The 6847-nt window shown below is 37.8% G+C and overlaps 1 long non-coding RNA gene across 2 annotated transcripts; it reads left to right on the forward strand.

The window, feature by feature from the left end:
- Positions 1-1366: 1366 nt before the first annotated feature.
- On the forward strand, positions 1367-5253 carry LOC132098015 (uncharacterized). 2 transcript variants are annotated; one of them, XR_009422820.1, is made up of 3 exons: positions 1367-1867; positions 2695-2798; positions 5039-5253. It is a non-coding gene; the product is annotated as an uncharacterized LOC132098015 (long non-coding RNA). The 2 variants fall into 2 exon arrangements; XR_009422819.1 differs by lacking the exon at positions 1367-1867 and having other exon boundaries at positions 2158-2798.
- Positions 5254-6847: the final 1594 nt, after the last annotated feature.

The following is a 6847-nucleotide window of genomic DNA, read 5'->3' on the forward strand; positions in this document are numbered from 1 at the left end:
TAGAATTTGTGGTTCAGAAGTGGTGGTCATGTTTACAACAACTTTAAACATTAGTTTAATTCATACAAGGCTGCTGTAACCCCTCCATAATTGGCTTCTTGCCCAGAGATAATACAGCAGCTTGCTGGCTGTTCTGTCTCCAGAATGCAATCGGGACACACAGAACTCTGCTTCTTTTCACTATTAGTTTATTTGTTACACTATTACACTATTTGTTTCACTATTAGTTTACACCTTTCTTAATCTAATTTTCCAAATTGGCAACGCACATTGCTATTTGAGTCATCGGATTCTCCACGTCTCAGAAAATCAATTCTAGGTGCCATTATTCACTCACCTATATTACTTTCTAATAGCGTTTTAGCAACGGTGCCTACGGACCAGATAATTCCAGTTTCCTTATCTGGCCGGCATGCTTTGACCTTCTTGTCAAAGCAAGTTTTCAAGCACTCCAGCTCCGTTCCCAGACCTTTGGGGTCAACTAGGAGCCATTTACTTTGAATGTCATCCGTATTTCTCTTAATACGGTATGACCATAGATAATCGACGCCTGAATTTCCCAGCTGTTGTTGATAAGTCATGTTATCAACGTGCAATCTTGAACCTTCAATTTTGCCTTTACTAGATAAATCACCAAAGGTCTTGTTCCAAGACCAAACTTTATGTCTGCCATTTACCAGCAATTTACGGTGTTTAATGTCATCGAGACACACATCGCATTTAATCACATATTCCCTGTCCACAAACAATCACAAACGGTTTACTTTTCTCCAAGCCGCTGTGTCATTATTACTTCAACTTAAGGGAAACTATTTCTACATTCTTGGCAGAGAACACACAAAGCTGCTTTTATTCCTCCAGGAGTTTTGTAATATTGATCTCTCTGTATTTTTGCATAGTTAGAGGTTTACTATTCTTTTTTTTCTTTTTTCTTTTTTAATTCCTCCCTGAATTTGGGCTTGCTTATCACCGGCGCTTCCCACCACCGGTATTTTCCAAAACTACCGCAAATAACACATATACACATATGCTATATCACATGTCAGTTTAACAGGTTTATGCAATCTACCTGTCTGTCTGGCTTTTTCATGCTCAATATCCTTCGCTATATAATTAACGTTACATCTTGTCATTAGCTTAGTTTCAATTCTAATCACACCTCTCTGGTTATTAATCTCAACCAATTTAACGAGCTCATCCTTATCTCATTGATAATCTTCCTGTTTGAATAAAATTTTCTTGTCCTTGGTTTTTAACCAAGACCAAATTCCTGTTACTCCAGAGGGCATTATCTGCTAATTCCACATTATCAACTATTTTAATTATTTTATCATTCTTAGTAATTAAATCTTTAAACTGTTTATTTTTATGTTTATTGTCTAACCTGATCCAGACGTGGTCTCCTACTCGACAAGGGTCTTCTGGCTGGTCTTTTGACGTTTGATCTCTGTAAGATTAACATAAAACATTAAATCTTCCATATATTCATCCCATCTATCATGATTACAATTGTCCCGTTTCCAGCTTTTTAGAATCCCTATAGATCTCTCAGCTATTGCGTTTGACTCTGGGCAATATCTTATAGATTTAATTAAACTGATATGTTTTTCAATTACAAAGTCTTCAAACTGTTTTCCTATAAAATATGTGCCGTTGTCAACCCTAATTTTTTCTGGCCGGCCCCAAGCTACCAGTAATTCATTGACATCTTTAATAATTGCATTTGCTTTTGTCTCTTTTAAAGGCTTTCCCAAAATTCGGCTCGTAAAGCCATCTACTACCACCAATAGATATTTATTACCGTCCTTAGACCTCGGGATCAAAGGTCCAGCGATGTCCAAAGACCATGCCTGGTTAACTCTGTCTGGTATTATAGCTCCAAAATCACTTCGTATTGTTTTATTATAGCCTTTACGCATGCATTGTTCACAATTTAACCTTATGTTTCTATATTTCTGTGTCCAGTTAGAAATATGTATTTTATTATGTCAAATCTTTGCAAGCTAAATTTACACTTGGGTGCATAATTTGGTCATGTATTGTCTGTATTATATTTCCTTCTGTTTCTTTAATCAATACTATTCGTCTCATGCACACTAATTTATCAACTTCATTATTTCCTTTGTCTGCCTAGGAATATCCTAGCTGAAGTATCACTGTAACGTCAAAATCACTCATTATTTTTCGTATCTCTTGCCATAATGTTGAGTGTTCAATTTGCTTACCTTTTGACTTGGTGTAACCGTGCTCATTCCAGATTTGCAAATTGTCATTAATTCCTGTTGCAACTGCAATCTGTCACTATTATGGCCTGTAAATTTCCATGTTTTTCAGTGTTTTCAAAGCCTGGAACACTGCCATGAGCTCTGCGTACTATGCTGTGCCTTGCACTACTCCCTCTTTTGAAGCTATGACCTTGTTGCTCTGTTTCAGAATGAAAGCCTAGTGAGCTTCCTCATCTGCGGCTGTTTTTGAGCCATCTGTGAAAACAACGGTATTTTTATGAAGCTCTAATTTCTTTTTCTGGCATTTTTCAAGTTCCTTTTGTCTGATTTTCAGATCTGGATCTAGAAGCATACTTTCCCATTTCTGCCATCAGCTATTAAGCACATGGGCATCCTTTACATTGTTCTTGGAGAGATGAGCTAATACTGCTGTTTTCGTGTTAATAAATATTTTCTGGCCCCATGCCAGGCCTTTCAGCTCGGAATATCGTTTGCTAAGTGCTGCCAGCTGCTTCTTCACACCAGTAAATTTAAGTTCTTGGATCTCCCAGCTTCCAGTCATAATTCTAACAGGTATGTTACTTTTTTCCATTTCTTACTATTAATTGGTAACCTATTTCGTCTGTTTCCAAGTCAGCTTCTAAATTTTTCTCATCATTTCTTCATTCCAGCTGTCCTGAGTTTAATATAGCTGTTTTAATTTCTATCAACGCTTCTTCAGCTTTTTCGGTCCATTTCAAGCGTCCACCTTTGATAGTCTCATAAATAAGTTTAGACATCTGGCTAAAGCGAGGGATTAAGTCTCTAACATAACCCAGTAACCCCATTGTTTGCTGGCTCTGTCTAACTGTTTTTTGGGGTCTCAAGTTGATTTACTCCGACTTTCATGGACTAAGTAACCCCTCTGTTACCTGCTGAAATCCAAAATCCCAAAAATTCAACCATGTCAGTCATTAATTGTGTCTTTTTTATATTTATTTTCAAACCTGCCTCTGCAAGTCGTTTCAACAATTCTGTTCCAAGGTTTACATGTTCTCGTTCTCCATTTGACATGATTAATATGTTGTCTATATAAAGTTCAACATCTAAATCTTTCAGAATTTCACACCTTACCAATTAAAAAATTATAGTCGAGTTTTATTTTAATCTTAAAACCTTTTTCAGATCTTTTGCTGCCAATACATTTTCATAACTTTCAATCATAGTAATTCTATATCGTTTGCCTGTTTTTTCCGTTTTAACTTGCCCGTCATTTGTTTGTAACTGTATGGTATTTATCTCTAAAGGCTCAATTGAAACAGAAATTCCTGCATGTGTCAACCAACTACTTCGTTCCCTGAATATTACTATAAAAATTGTCATTTTCTTCTTTGACTCTTGGGTCACACAGTCTCTGTTTCAACTGGCCAGCTAATCTTCATTCTGTATCATAGTTGACTCGCTCCTTCTTCTTAGTTTTGCATGTTTCCTCGTCGTTCAGTTTAGAGCATTTTTCCATCTTTTGTTATACCTTAATACTCCTAATCTTTTTTCCGTTTTGATTTTTGTTCTTAAGGTCTTCAAATTTTTTTTTCAATCTTTCTGGTCTTTGGAATTTATTGTTATTATAATTATTTTTAAACTGTAGACCTTGAGCTTGTTTATTTTGCGGTGTAAATTTCCTCATGGTTTTAACATGTTTTTTACCGAGATCATATTCAGCTAGTTTTTCTTCTATTTTTCTCTAGTCGCATTATTCATAAGGGTAACTAAATTACGCCTACATGCCTCAGCAACGGAACTTTGTCAGCATTAGGGATCTCCTGTTCTATAGAAAGCCAAATTCCTAATAAAGTTAATCTGCTCTTTTCTGGGCATTAATGAGGGTTTTTGTCCATTCTTTAATTTTATCGTCTATACCTGTCAAATTCCTCAACTTATCCAAACCCTCCGAGGATATGGGGTGACCTGTACAGGTCTGCCCTAACCTCGTAGCGGCATCTCGGCTCAGCTGCGCATTCTCGGCCGCTTTCATTCTCTGTTTTACCTATGTACTCTGGTCTTCGTGCGACTTCTTATTTCCTACCTGTTTTCTAACTGCTTCTGTTAAATTTTAATTCTAGCAATTTCGCATATACACTATTCTGTTTTCTTCAGTTTCTTGTGGAGTTGCAACTTCTAACTGTCTGTGAGAAGTTGTAAATCCAGGAGTTGCTGTCCGATCCTGAATGTTTGTCTTTGCTTTGCGACCTGACCATCACAACCCTACTTAATTCTGTCCTCCAGTCCTATTACTTCCGTATCTTTTAATATTTATACTCCCTTTTTTCAGACTTTTAATTTCTGATTTTAGAGAATGAACCACCTTTTCCAGTTCTTTAACTATTTGTCTATTATGTACGTATCCTACCTGAAACAATGTCTGTTTTCCCGTTAGACCATCCTTCTGTCCGAGCGACTCTCTGGGCAGATGGAGAGTGGCTTGCTGATCTCATCTGTCCGTAAGTCAAACTTCTATCATTAACAATCTTCTGGTCCCAATGTCGTGTTAATGTTTACCTCGTTTCTCACTGGTAGGATTTTTGAATAAAATCCCTTTTACCTGAACTTCTGGCCAATCATTCTCTATTTGGTTTATCACTCTTTGTTATTCCATCTGGCCTCTTCTTTTATTCCGCAGTCTAGATTCTTTGTAAATATTTTCTGTTTCTCTACTTTCACTATCTTCAAAATATAGTTAAGAATCTGACCTGTCTGAGTCATATACAACTCCGACACCTCGGATTCGTCTTCAGACTCTGTCTCACCCTGTTGTATTTTTCTGTCCCCTGCAGGAACATTCCCGACGGCTGAGAGGATCCTGGCTGGTTGTTGTCCTCCCTTTTCTCAATAATTTTTTCCAGTTCATCCTGATTTATGTTAGTCATTAATAAATTTATGGTCAAGTGACCCTCCTGTGACATATTTGTAATTCCTGATAATATGCCTTCTAATACCGAATTAACTGGATGTTTAAATTGTCCTGTTCCCATTAAAGTCATATGTATTTGATTCTCTCGTCTGTTTAGTGTTTCTTTTATTACTGCTGTTGTTATAGTTCTGGCCTCTAACCAGGAGCGTTCTGCACTACAGAATTCATCTCTGCAATCAGTCATTACTGTATGCGCTACATAATTCCACTGTGGACGGCCAGAGGTTATTCTCACTGTCGCTGCTTGTTGCGGTCCGAGCTGGGCTCTCATACTTTCAATCTCCTGTAATGCTTGTTTACTTAATTTATTGAAAATTGCCCCAGCTGTTCCAGAACCAGTTATCATTTGTTTATTTCCATTTAGTATCACAACGCCTCCTTCAGTTCTTTCTATTAAACTGTCTCTAATAAGCAGTCTTATTTTGCCTATTTGTAGCTCGTATTATTCTGGTATGTTTCGATGAGCAATGGTAATAACACTATCTCGTTCCTCATCTTCAATTATCGGTATCGTCAATCAGATTTCTTCCACTTGTTCGAAATCGTTAATATCAATTTGGTATCTTTTACAGTTTTTCTCGATTGCTAAAACACATTTCTTGAAAGCAGCTCACCTTTTCTCTTAAACTGTGAACACACAACTCAATTTTCAAGCTACATTTACAAAACCTCAGACACTTCTTGCAAAACCAAACTTTCACCTCAAAACAGTTCAATCTGTGCTCAAAACTGAACTATGTTGTCAAATCGTGCCCCGAGTCAATCAAAATTTAAAAAAACTACTGAACAGTCACTAAACACTACGTAGAAAAATAGAAAACACAATACTCAGGACATGAAGCTGGTGAAATAAATGTTTATTGTTCACTGTAGGCTAAATGCAAGTTGCAAAAAAAAAAAAAAAGTGCATTTAGCACTTGTACAAAAAGAAATCTTGTGCATTTACATGTACTGTATCACTTTTAAAAACAAACAGAAATCATACGTGCTTACCACTTGTGTACAGTAAGCCTATGTATACTGTAAATATAAAGTACGAAAAATACAAATAAGTGAATTCAGCCACAGCATCATGTCTCCGTACTGGGTCAGGCCACAGGACTTCATCCACATCACAGGCCACATTTTGTCTGGCCAGGCAACGGGGAAAAAAAACCCTGGCATGCCGTATCCAGGCTTGGCATGCCTCCACATCTATGTCACCACAGGCAAGTCCCATGGCTTGCAGGAGATTTACCCTGGTGTAAGGTTGGCGTTCATATACCTTCCACCGCCATGAGGAGAAGAATTCCTCAATGGGGTTTAGGAAAGGGGAGTACGGTGGAAGGCAAAGATTGATAAAATCTTGGTTCATATTGTACCACTCTCTAACCTGGAGGGCTCTGTGAAAACTCACATTATCCCAAACAACCACATAGATGGGATGCTCATCCTGCTGCCCCAACAGAGCATCTCGCATGTTATTGAGGAAAATGAGGAGCTGGTGAGTGTTGTAGGGCCCCAGGTTGGCATGATGGTGGACAACCCCATGATTGCTGATGGCAGCACATAATGTGACATTGGCACCACGCTGCCCAGGAACACCAACAATGGCCCGATGGCCAATCACATTACGGCCTCTCCTTCTCCTTTTGGTGAGATTAAACCCAGCTTCATCCATAAAGATGTATTC

This window comes from Carassius carassius, chromosome 2 (assembly GCF_963082965.1).
Source record: "Carassius carassius chromosome 2, fCarCar2.1, whole genome shotgun sequence".
NCBI classification, from domain to species: Eukaryota; Metazoa; Chordata; class Actinopteri; order Cypriniformes; family Cyprinidae; genus Carassius; species Carassius carassius.